The sequence below is a fragment of the Salvelinus namaycush genome, chromosome 11 (genome assembly GCF_016432855.1).
Source record: "Salvelinus namaycush isolate Seneca chromosome 11, SaNama_1.0, whole genome shotgun sequence".
Classification (NCBI taxonomy): Eukaryota; Metazoa; Chordata; class Actinopteri; order Salmoniformes; family Salmonidae; genus Salvelinus; species Salvelinus namaycush.
The window spans coordinates 21954151-21966443 of record NC_052317.1 but is presented as its reverse complement, the minus strand read 5'-3'; the positions used below and the strand labels follow the sequence as shown (position 1 = coordinate 21966443).

Below are 12293 nucleotides of genomic sequence, written 5' to 3'. Positions count from 1 at the left end.
ACAGATCAGGGCGTGACATATAGTGCCTATTCTCTTTGTCTGAATCTTTGCCTATTAATTTTTATAAAAAATTATAAATAAACTAATATAACTACTTTTTCAGATTGCAAAGGTAAAGAGGCTGTTGACCAGCAGTGGACATGTTACTGCGAGCAATGGTGATACATTCAAAGAGAGGTTGGATTCCAGGTTGAATTTCACATCTAGCTCTGTCCCCTTAACGATACAGAGGTTGCAGCTGTCTGACTGCTGTGTACTATTGTGCTTTGAGGCCCAATGTGACAACAAGAGATTCAGACACTGTACAAACACTCAGGTTAGAGTGTTAAGACAATTTCAAAAGCTGACGATACACAGAAAGAGGAGGAGACAAGGATTTTATCATCTCATCATTGCCTAGTTACATCAGAGTGGTATTACTCTTCTCCCACTGATCTCACAGTAACAGGCATGGAACCCTGGCTGAGTCATTTACTGATTCTTGCTGCATTTTGTTATGGTATTATAATATTATTTTAATTATTTGTTTTCTGCCTTTGCTCTCATTCCTTTCTTTTATCAAACATATATTTCTCACTACAATACAACCAGTGTTAAGTTTATACTTTTATTTCCTCAATCATGTTGCTTGATTATTTTCCTCCTAATACAAATGTGTATTACATTATTTTCCAGAATGCAGAGGAGATGACTCAGTCATTCAGCCACCAGGAGATGTGATCGCTACTGAGGGAGAACAGGTCACACTGGACTGTCGATTTGATGCACTGGACTGTCGATATGAAGGATCCCTACCTGTTCTGGTACAAGCATGAATTACATGGCTTCCCAGAGTTTATGTTGGGCCGTTTTCCTTTTGGAAGTAAAAATGCCACTGAGTTCAAGGATAGATTTGATGCTCATCTTGATGCAGACTCCAAGTCAGTCCCCTTGATGATCCAGAGGTTGCAGCTGTCTGACTCTGCTGTGTTCTACTGTGCTCTGAGGCCCACTGTGACAACAGGATATACAGCCTCATTACAAAAACGATTTGTTTTTGTGATATACAACTCTTAGAGAGCCTAGTGGAAGCTCCTCCTCAATGCTTCCTAAGGCAGAGTTAAAGAAGTGGTTTCAAAAGCTTTTGACACATACAAGTGTGTTTGCTCTCTCCTTACCTACACATCTCACAGTAGACATGGAATCTTGGCTGAAGAATATTCTGATTCTTTCTGCATTTTGTTGGGGTATGATACAGTTTTTTGATTTCCTTACTGCCATTTCTTTAATTATCCCTTTATGTTGTCATGAAAAATAGAGAAAGTTGCTCACTTTATATGCTCCCAATGATTTAATGGGTATAAATCATCAAACAGCCTTTCTTTTTCAACTTATTTAATTTCTCTCCAGAATGCAGAGGAGACAGAGTGTTACAGCCAAAAGGAGTTGAGACGGCTACTGAAGAAGGACAAATAACACTTGCCTGTCATTATGAAACAGACGATCCAAGTCCATATCTATTCTGGTACAAACAGGGAGCAAACGACTTCCCCAAGTATATGCTTATGCGGTTCAAATTTGGAACTGGGGGCAATGCTACTGAGTTCAAGGAGAGATTTCATGCCGATCTAGATGCCAACTCCAAATCAGTCCCCTTGACGATCCAGAGGTTGCAGCTGTCTGACTCTGCTGTGTACTACTGTGCTCTGAAGCCCACTGTGACAACAGGAGATACAGCCCCTTTACAAAAACATACTGAGCTACACAATGACAATACAGCTGTCTGTACAGTATACAGCACCACTTTAAAATGTACACAGTAACCTTCTCACTACCTCCCTGATACTACCAAGACTAGTGGTAGCAGATGATGATAATCATAGTGACCCTTTAACCCTTTAACCTAACTCCTAACCCTATCCCTTAATCTAGCTAACATTAGCCAGCTAGCTAACGTTAGTGTTAGCCACCTAGTCAACTACTGTAGCTAACATCAGCCACAACACATTGGAATTCGTAACATGTCATACATTTTGCAAATTCATAACATATTGTACATTTTGCAAATTAATAACATATTGTATGTTTTCAAATTGTCATCCACAAATTAGTACATATCATTTGAAATGTAACATATCATACGAAATGGAGTGGTTTGGCTTTACTTACAGGATAATACGAAATGCTCTGAGACCAGGTTGTAAATGTAGACATAAGAGACAGTAAAATGCCATTACAAAATGTCATAGATTAGAAAATAGACCATTGTTTAATTTTTAGAGTTGGCCTAGTAGTGTTACTTAGATTAATTTAGAAAAAGCTACATTATATCCTGTATTGTGTACAGAGTAATGGAAAAGCCAGCATCAACCACAAGTTGGCTACATTACCAAGAAAGTGTTGCTTTCTACTTTAGAAAGATCTTTTGTAGCGTAGTTCGTTCTGCGTTGTGTACTTTTACTTAGGACGCTGCCACAACTGACGGTCTGCTAGTTGAAATCCTTTTTATTTGCCCTGCACACGAAGAGACAACACACATTATGTTACCCTTGGCGCAGTCACAGCTCTCAGGCACCTTGCTAGCCGAAGGTCAGGCAAAAGATCTGTGGGAAAAAAAAAAAAAAGGTAGATGTAAGAGACATTAAAACTCCATTACAATATGTAATGGATTAGAAAATAGACCATTGTTTTATTTTTAGAGTTGGCCTTGTAGTGTTACTTGGATGAATTGAGAAAAAGCAATATTCAGTATTGTGTACAGAGTAATGGAAAAGCCAGCATCAACCACAAGGAGGCCACATTACCAAGTAAGTGTTGCTTTCTACTCTAAAATGACTTGTTTACAGTATTTGCTCATGCCCTCTGTTCTGTGCTGCATGGTCTAGGCCTGTGCTGCCACTAAGACAGGAATCAAGCGAGCACACCCATTTCTATATTGTAACATCAGTGTGTCTTGCTCTTTGTATCCTATGATAATTATGGGACATAGGCTGTGGACCTCTGTTCTTCTTGCTGCATTTATCTTTGGTAGGATACGGCTCTCGTGATCTTTTTCTCAATACCCTGATGTCACTGGAATCCTGACATGTTGTGACCATGGGACTTTAAGATTCTTTCTGCGCAAGGCAAAGTAATTCAGCATCAAAGTTTTCACATTCGAGATCTCAGAACTGTTTAGAATTTATTCTTCTTTCATAATCCATTAACATTATCACCTTAAAGGTACCTAAAGTGCAGAGTATCAAAATCCTGAGACATTTGTAAGTCAGTTTCTTTAGGGTGTTGCAATTACAGACATAACCTTACTCCTCTGAAATGTCAATCTTGGTTCTATCTGACACTTCTGAATTAGACATGTTCAGTTAAAAAAACTGTAGCTATTTGAATACATAAATAATATGATAATACTATTTGACCAAGATAGAGTAGTAACACCTAATCAAATACATTAGGAAACGTATTATGATCATCAGGCAAATTACTATCATCACTGAACAACCATGTGACAACATAATTTACTTCAAGACTTCTGACAGTGTTGTTATTTTGCTTGCATGCCATTATTGCTGGCCAGATCAGCTTAGACCATACTTAGAGAGAGATGGCAAAGACGTGTTCTGATTGGTCCGTCTTTATTTGCTCAGGCTTGTGATTGGATTGCAGATAGAACCTTATAGCACCAAGTTGAAATGGGTTTATGCAGATAGAACATCCTAGTTTACATTTTTTTAAACTTAAAATTAACTTTTTCAAAAATCTGACTACACAGACCATGAAGAACCATCCAAAGATCAATTATATATGATGTGGCTAACATATTTTCCACAAAAATGTCATATAGAACCTTAAAGTCCCAAGGCATTCTTCTTTGTTTCCAGAATGCAGAGCAGCAGACAGAGTTACTCAGTTGAAGAGAGATGTGACTGCTTATGAAGGAGAAGATGTGTCTCTCAGCTATAAATATAACACCAGTTAATCAGCTCCATCTTCTGGTACATTAAATCCACAAATGATTACCCTGAATATGTATTGCAGAAGGATGTAATTGGACCAGGGGGTATTGATGATAGATTCAAGTGGAGATTTGATGCCGATCTCAATTCCATCACCAAATCAGTCCCCTTGATGATCCAGAGGGTACATCTGTCTGACTCTGCTGTGTACTACTGTGCTCTGAAGCCCACTGTGACAACAGAATATACAGGACAACCCCCTTACAAAAACAATTTGATAGTGTTATATAAGACTCTTAGAGAGCCTGGTGTAAGCTCGTCCTCAATGCTTCCTAAGGCAGAGTTAATCTTAAGGATCTGACCCTTTCTTTCCAATTTTCGCCTAAAATGACATATCCAAATCTAACTGCCTGTTGCTCAAGACCTGAAGCAAGGATATGCATATTCTTGATACCATTTGAAAGGAAACACTTTGAAGTTTGTGGAAATGTGAAATTAATGTTGGAGAAAAAACACATTAGATCTGGTAAAAGATAATACATTTTTTGTACAATCATCTTTGAAATGCAAGTGAAAGGCCATAATGTATTATTCCAGCCCAGGCTGAATTTAGATTTTGGCCACTAGATGGCAGCAGCTTTCTGCCCATATCAGATATGTCAATGTCCTTTGAAATGTTCTTGTTACTTACAACCTCATGCTAATAGCATTAGCCTACGTTAGCTCAACTGTCCTGTGGGGGACCCACCGATCCTGTAGAAGTTAAACAGGTCAACATTCACAAGCACGCTGGGCAAGACGGATTGCCAGGACGTGTGCTTCAGGCACGTACTGACGAACTGGCAGGTGTCTTCACTGACATTTTCAATTTGTCCCTGATTGAGTAATACCAACATGCTTCAAGCAGACTACCATAGTCCCTGTATCCAAGAACACTAAGGTAACCTGCCTAAATGACTACAAACCCATAGCACTCACATCTGTAGCCATGAAGTGCTTTGAAAGGCTGGTAATGGCTCACATTAACACCATTATCCCAGAAACCCTAGAGCCACTCCAATTTGCATACCGCTCAAACAGATCCACACATTATGCAATCTCTATTGCACTCCACACTGCCCTTTCCCACCTGGACAAAAGGAATACCTACGTGAGAATGCTATTCATTGACTACAGCTCAGCGTTCAACACCATAGTGCCCTCAAAGCTCATCACTAAGCTAAGGATCCTGGATCTAAATTCTTCCCTCTGCAACTGGATCCTGGACTTCCTGATGGGCCGCCCCCAGGTGGTGAGGATAGGTAGCAACACATCTGCCACGCTGATCCTCAACACTGGAGCCCCTCAGGAGTGCGTGCTCAGCCCCCTCCTGTACTTCCTGTTCACCCACGACTGCATGGCCAGGCACGACTCCAACACCATCATTAAGTTTGCACACAACACAACAGTGGTAGGCCTGATCACCGACAACGACGAGACAGCCTATAGGGAGGAGGTAAAAGACCTGGCCGGGTGGTGCCAGAATAACAACCTATCCCTCAACGTAATCAAGACAAAGGAGCTGATCGTGGACTACAGGAAACGGAGCACAGTGCACGCCTCCATTCCCATTGACGGGGCTGAAGTGGAGCAGGTTAAGAGCTTCAAGTTCCTTAGTGTCCACATCACCAACAAACTAGAATGGTCCAAACACACCAAGACAGTTGTGAAGAGGGCACGACAAAACCTATTCCCCCTCAGGAGACTGAAAAGATTGGCATGGGTCCTCAGATCCTCAAAAGGTTCTACAGCTGCAACATCCAGATCATCTTGCCTGGTTGCATCACTGCCTGGTATGGCAACTGCTTGGCTTCCGAGCGCACTACGTAGGGTAGTGCCTACGGCCCAGAACATCACAAGGGGCTAAGTTGTCTGCCATCCAGGACCTCTACAGCAGGCAATGTTAGAGGAAGGCCCTAAAAAAGAGTCTGTTCTCTCTGCTACCGCATGGCATGCAAATCCGGAGTGCCAAGTCAGGAACCAAAAGGCTTCTCAACAGCTTTTAACCCCAAGCCATAAGACTCCTGAACAAGTAATCAAATGGCTACCGGACTACTTGCATTGTGCCCCCCCCCCCCACCACCACCAACAACCCCTATTTTACGCTGCTGCTACTCTCTGTTTATTATCTATGCATAGTCACTTTAAATATACCTACATGTACATATTACCTCAATTAGCCTGACTAACCGGTGCCCCCACACATTGACTCTGTAGCGGTACCACCTGTTATTTTCACTGTCATTTTACAGATTTAAAAATATATATTTCTTTACGTATCTATTGTTTACCTAATACCTATTTTCTTACTTAAAAATTGCACTGTTGGTTAGGGCTTGTAAGTAAGCATTTCAGTAAGAGATACCTGTTGTATTTGGCGCAGGTGACAAATAAACTTTGATTTGATTTTGTCAGGAAATTACCAACAAGCTCATCTAAAACAAGTCATTTATGAATGTACTAGTTTTTGTACATCCTCTCAGAGTCTCTGTTTCACCCTCATTTGGGGGGTGTACTCCTCCTTGTTAGTAGTCCCACTATCTCCGGATACCATTGCTGCAGAGGAAGAAATGTAATAAAAGTGATTGAAGCTTATTTTTTAAGACTTTTTAGAAATCAACTTAATTATTGACATTTGAATGACAAGGGAACTGATTTTAATGCTGACTTAAATTGAGTTAAATTGAGATGGGCATCGAATCTCCCCTGGAATTCAATGGCATTATCCAGAAGTAACCCGCTTCAGCAAATACTTTGTGAAATCATTAGCTCCCTGCTTGTACCAGAACAGGTCAGGATTTCTGTCCACAGTATCAAATTGACAGTCCAATGTGACCTATTCTCCCTCAGTAGCGATCACATCTCCTGGTGGCTGAATGACTGATTCTTCTCCTCTGCATTCTGGAAAATAATGTAATACACATTTCCATTAAGGGAGAAAATAATCAAGCAACATGATTGAGGGAAAAAATATGCATAAAATTAATACTAGTATTATACAGAAATTGATATTTAAAAAATTAAGGGATTGGAGCAAAGGCAGTAAGAAAATAAATGAATTAATAGTTATCATACCACAACAAAATGCAGCAAGGATCAGAAGTTTCTTCAGCCAAAATGTCTACTGTGATATGGGTAGGTAAGGAGAGAGCAAACACACTCATATGTGTCATGAGCTTGTGAAACCACTTCTTTAAAGATCTTACTCACGTCGGCTATGGAAAGCGTGATCACACAGTTGTCTGGAACAGCTGATGCTCTCATGCATGCCTCAGTGCTGCTTGCCTCGATGCGAGCATAGAAGTGATTTATCTCGTCTGGTAGGCTCGTGTCACTGGGCAGCTCGTGGCTGTGCTTCCTTTTGTAGTCTGTAATAGTTTGCAGGTCCTGCCACATCCGACGAGCGTCGGATCCGGTGTAGTAAGATTCAATCTTAGTCCTGTATTGGTGCTTTTCCTGTTTGATGGTTCGTCGCAGGGCATAACAGGATTTCTTATAAGCTTCCGGGTTAGAGTCCCGCACCTTGAAAGCGGCAGCTCTACCCTTTAGCTCAGTGCGAATGTTGTCTGTAATCCATGGCTTCTGGTAGGGGTATGTGTGTACAGTCGCTGTGGGGATGACGTTCTCGATGCACTTATTGATAAAGCCAGTGACTGATGTGGTGTACTCCTCAATGCCATCGGAAGAATCCCAGAACATATTCCAGTCTGTGCTAGCAAAATAGTCCTGAAGTTTAGCATCTGCTTCATCTGACCACTTTTTTATAGACCGAGTCACTGGTGCTTCCTGTGTTAATTTTTGCTTGAAGCAGGAATCAGGAGGATATAATTATGGTCAGATTTGCCAAATGGAGGGCGAGGGAAAGCTTTGTACGCATCTCTGTGTGTGGAATAAAGGTGATCTAGAATTGTTTTCCCTCTGGTTGTGCATTTAACATGCTGATAGAAATTAGGTGAAACTGATTTAAGTTTCCCTGCATTAAAGTCCCGGACACTAGTAGCGTCACCTCTGGGTGAGTGGTTTCCTGTTTGCTTATTTCCTTATACAGCTGACTGAGTGCAGTCTTAGTGCTAGCGTCCATCTGTGGTGGCAAATAAACAGCCATGAAAATTTTTTATGAAAACTCTCTTGACAAGTAGTGTGGTCTACAGCTCATCATGAGATACTCTACTTCAGGCGAGCAAAATCTAGAGACTTCCTTAGATTTCGTGCACCAGCTATTGTTTACAAATATACACAGACCGCCCCCCTTGTCTTACTGGAGTGTGCTGTTCTATCTAGCCGGTTCAGCGTATATCCCGCCAGCTGAATGTTTTCCATGTCGTCATTTAGCCACGATTCGGTGAAACATAAGATATTACAGTTTTCATGCCGAAAACCCTAGACCCACTCCAATTCAAATATCCAAGATCAGTACCCCAATTCCTCCTCTACACTACAGTCTAAAGCTCTTTACTAAAGCTCTTTAAGTAGTTTAGTTGGAATAGGGTCCAGTGTGCAGCTTGAAGGTTTAGAGGCCATGATTATTTTCATCATTGTGTCAAGAGATATAGTACTAAAACACTTAAGTGTCTCTCTTGATCCTAGGTCCTGGCAGAGTTGTGCAGACTCAGGACAGCTGAGCTTTGGAGGAATACGCAGATTTAAAGAGGAGTCCGTAATTAGCTTTCTAATGATCATGATCTTTTCCTCAAAGAAGTTCATGAATTTATTACTGCTGAAGTGAAAGCCATCCTCACTTGGGGAATGCTGCTTTTTAGTTAGGATGATCGAGCAGCAGTGAGGGCTCTTCGATACTGCACGGTACTGTCTTTCCAAGCTAGTCGGAAGACTTCCAGTTTGGTGTGGCGCCATTTCCGTTCCAATTTTCTGGAAGCTAGTTTTTCCTAGCCACCGTGCTTCTACACCTGCATTGCTTGCTGTTTCTGGTTTTAGGCTGGGTTTCTGTACAGCACTTTGAGATATCAGCTGATGTACGAAGGGATAATAAATACATTTGATTTGATTTGATTTACAGATGGTAGTGTGTACGGCCCAGTACATCAAATTACCTGTACCCCTGCACATTGAAGCGGTACCCGTAGCCCCTGTATATAGCCTTGTTATTGTTATGTCATTTCTTGTGTTACTTTTAGATTTGACTAGATTATTTAACTTTTTTCACTTCAGTTTATTAAGTAAATATTTCCTTAACTTCTTGTCAATATTTTCACTTTGGAAGAAATCGTGCCCAATTTAAACAGCCTCGTACTCTATTCTAGATCATACAATATGCATATTATTATTACTATTGGATAGAAAACACTCTCAAGTTTCTAAAACTGTTTGAATTATATCTGTGAGTAAAACAGAACTCATTTGGCAGCAAACTTCCAGACAGGAAGTGAAAATTCTGAAAATGGGGCTCTGTTTCAGGGCCTGCCTAAATCTAACACGGCGGTTGCATTAAGAACCAGTGTATCTTTCATTTGCCATACAACAAGTATTTTTATGTAAAGTTTATGATGAGTTCTTTGGTCAGATTGGTCAGATTAGGTGAGTGTCCAAAATATCTCTGGAGATTCTGGTGAATCGATGCTACGTATTCACAATGTATAATCAGGATTTGTAACTCTAAATATGCACATTTACGAACAAAACATAATTGTATTGTATAACATGATGTTATAAGACTGTCATCTGATGAATTTGTTCAAGGTTAGTGATTAATTTTATCTCTATTTTGTCGGTTTTGTGATAGCTACCTATGCGGTAGAAACATGGTGAAAATATGCGGTTGAGTCTTTGGCTATTGTGGTTAGCTAATATAAATACATATTGTGTTTTCGCTGTAAAACATTTTAAAAATCGGAAATGATGGCTGGATTCACAAGATGTTTATCTTTCATTTGCTGTATTGGACTTGTGATTTCATGAAAAGTATATTATATGATATCCCTGTCCCGTTAGGCTAGGCTATGCTAGTCAGCTTTTTTGATGAGGATGCTCCCGGATCCGGGATGGGTATCACTGAAAGGTTAACTCTATTTCTTGAACTGCATTGTTGGCTAAGGTCTTGAAAGTAAGCTTTTCACAGTAAGGCCTACACCTGTTGTATTCGGCACATGTGACAAATACAATTTGATTTGATTTGATTTCAAGCAATAATGGAGGGAATCTGCCTCCTACACCACCCAGTGGAGGGAATGAGAGATGCAGTATCACTGAAGAGAGGGCAAATTAGGGGAGAGGAGAGGAGAGAAGAGGAGAGATTGAACATTTTTAAAGCAACTTGTAGATACACTTTTAGGTAAACTAAGCAGAAATGATCAACTGAAAACTTTGCAGATGAAGCTGATTTAGAGGATTCAGCTTCTGTTGTGATATTAGTCAGTTTGACTTCCAACCCCTGCCATGTTGTTCATCTGGTCACTTATTATGTTCTCAGTAATGGGTAAGTTATGGCTTTCAAAGTAGTGTCATGTTTTCTGTTTTGAAAATTACAACAATACATTTTTATTTCAATGAAAACATTACTCAATGTTCATCTCTTCACATTTGCAGGTGGCACCTATGAGCAGACTATCGAGCCAAACCAACTTGAAGTGTATGGAGAGGAGGGTTTCAATGTTCAACTTTCCTGCAACTACTCCTCTGCATACAGTGTACTGTGGTATAAACAGTATGCGGGATCAGCCCAATTCCTCCTCTTCATCCTGCACTCCACTGGGACTGGACAGAGAGCGGATTCTCTTGACTCTCACTTCTCTGGTAAACTGAACAAAGAGAAGACCAGTGTGGATCTGGAGAACTCCTCTGCTGAAGTGACAGACTCTGCTCTGTACTACTGTGCTCTATGTCGGAGTGGCATAGGCTAAGATTCAATATATAGTAAATAACAGTATATACATATGAGATGAGTAATGCAATATATGTAAACATTATTAAAGTGGCATTATTAAAGTGACTAGTGTTCCATTTATTAAAGTGGCCTATGATTTCAAGTCGGTCTGTAAGCAGCAGCATCTCTGTGCTAGTGATGGCTGTTTTACAGTCTGATGGCCTTGAGATAGAAGCTGTTTTTCAGTCTCTCTGTCCCAGCTTTGATACAACTGTACTGACCTCACCTTCTGGATGATAGTGGGGTGAACCGGCAGTGGCTTGGATGGTTGTTGTTGGCCTTCCTGTGACATTCTGTGCTGTAGGTGTACTGGAGGGCCGGTAGTTTGACCCCGGTGATGCGTTGTGCAGACCACACCATCCTCTGGAGAGCCCTGCGATTGTGAGCTGTGCAATTGCCGTGCCAGGCGGTGATGCAGCCCGATAGGATGCTCTCAATTGTGCACCTGTAAAAGTTTGTGAGGGTTTTATGTGACAAGCCACATTTCTTCAGCCTCCTGAGGTTGAAGAGGCGCTGTTGCACCTTCTTCCCCATGATGTCTGTGTGGGTGGACCATTTCAGTGTGTCAGTGATATGTATGCCGAGGAACTTAAAACTTTCCACCTTCTCCACTGCTGTCCCATCGAGGTGGATAGGGGGGTGCTCCCTCTGCTGTTTCCTGAAGTCCACAATAATTTCCTTTGTTTTGTTGACGTTGAGTGAGAGGTTGTTTTCCTGACACCACACTCCGAGAGCCCTTACCTCCTCCCTGTAGGCTGTCTCGTCATTGCTGGTAATCAATACTAATACTGTTGTGTCATCTGCAAACTTGATGATTGAGTTGGAGGCGTGAATGGCCACACAGTCATGGGTGAACAGGGAGGACAGTAGGGGGCTGAGCACACACCCTTGTGGGGCACCAGTGTTGAGGATCAGCAAAGTGGAGATGTTGTTTCCTAACTTCACCACCTGGGGGAAATCCGGGACCCAATTCCCAATTGCACAGGGCAGGGTTGAGACCCAGGGCCTCAAGCTTAATGACGAGCTTGGAGGGTACTATGGTGTTGAATGCTGAGCTATAGTCAATGAACAGCATTCTTACATAGGTATTCCTCTTGTCCAGATGGGATAGGGCAGTGTGCAGTGTGATGGTGATTGCACCATCTGTGGACCTATTGGACTGGTAAGCAAATGGAAGTGGGTCTATGATGATAGGTAAGGTGGAGGTGATATAATCCTTGACTAGTCTCTCAAAGCACTTCATGATGTCGGAAGTGAGTGCTACGGGGTGATAGTCATTTAGCTCAGTTACCTTCGCTTTCTTGGGAACAGGAACAATGGTGGCCCTCTTGAAGCAGACTGGGATAAGAATTGATTGAATATGTCCGTAAACACACCAGCCAGCTGGTCCGCGCATGCTTTGATGAAGCGACTAGGGATGCCATCTGGGCCGGCAGCCTTGC

At 41.5% G+C, this 12293-nt stretch overlaps 1 pseudogene; it reads left to right on the top strand.

Annotated features, from left to right (window-relative positions):
* The first annotated feature begins 450 nt into the window (after positions 1-450).
* On the top strand, positions 451-10828 carry LOC120055292 (annotated as a pseudogene).
* The last annotated feature ends 1465 nt before the right edge of the window (positions 10829-12293 follow it).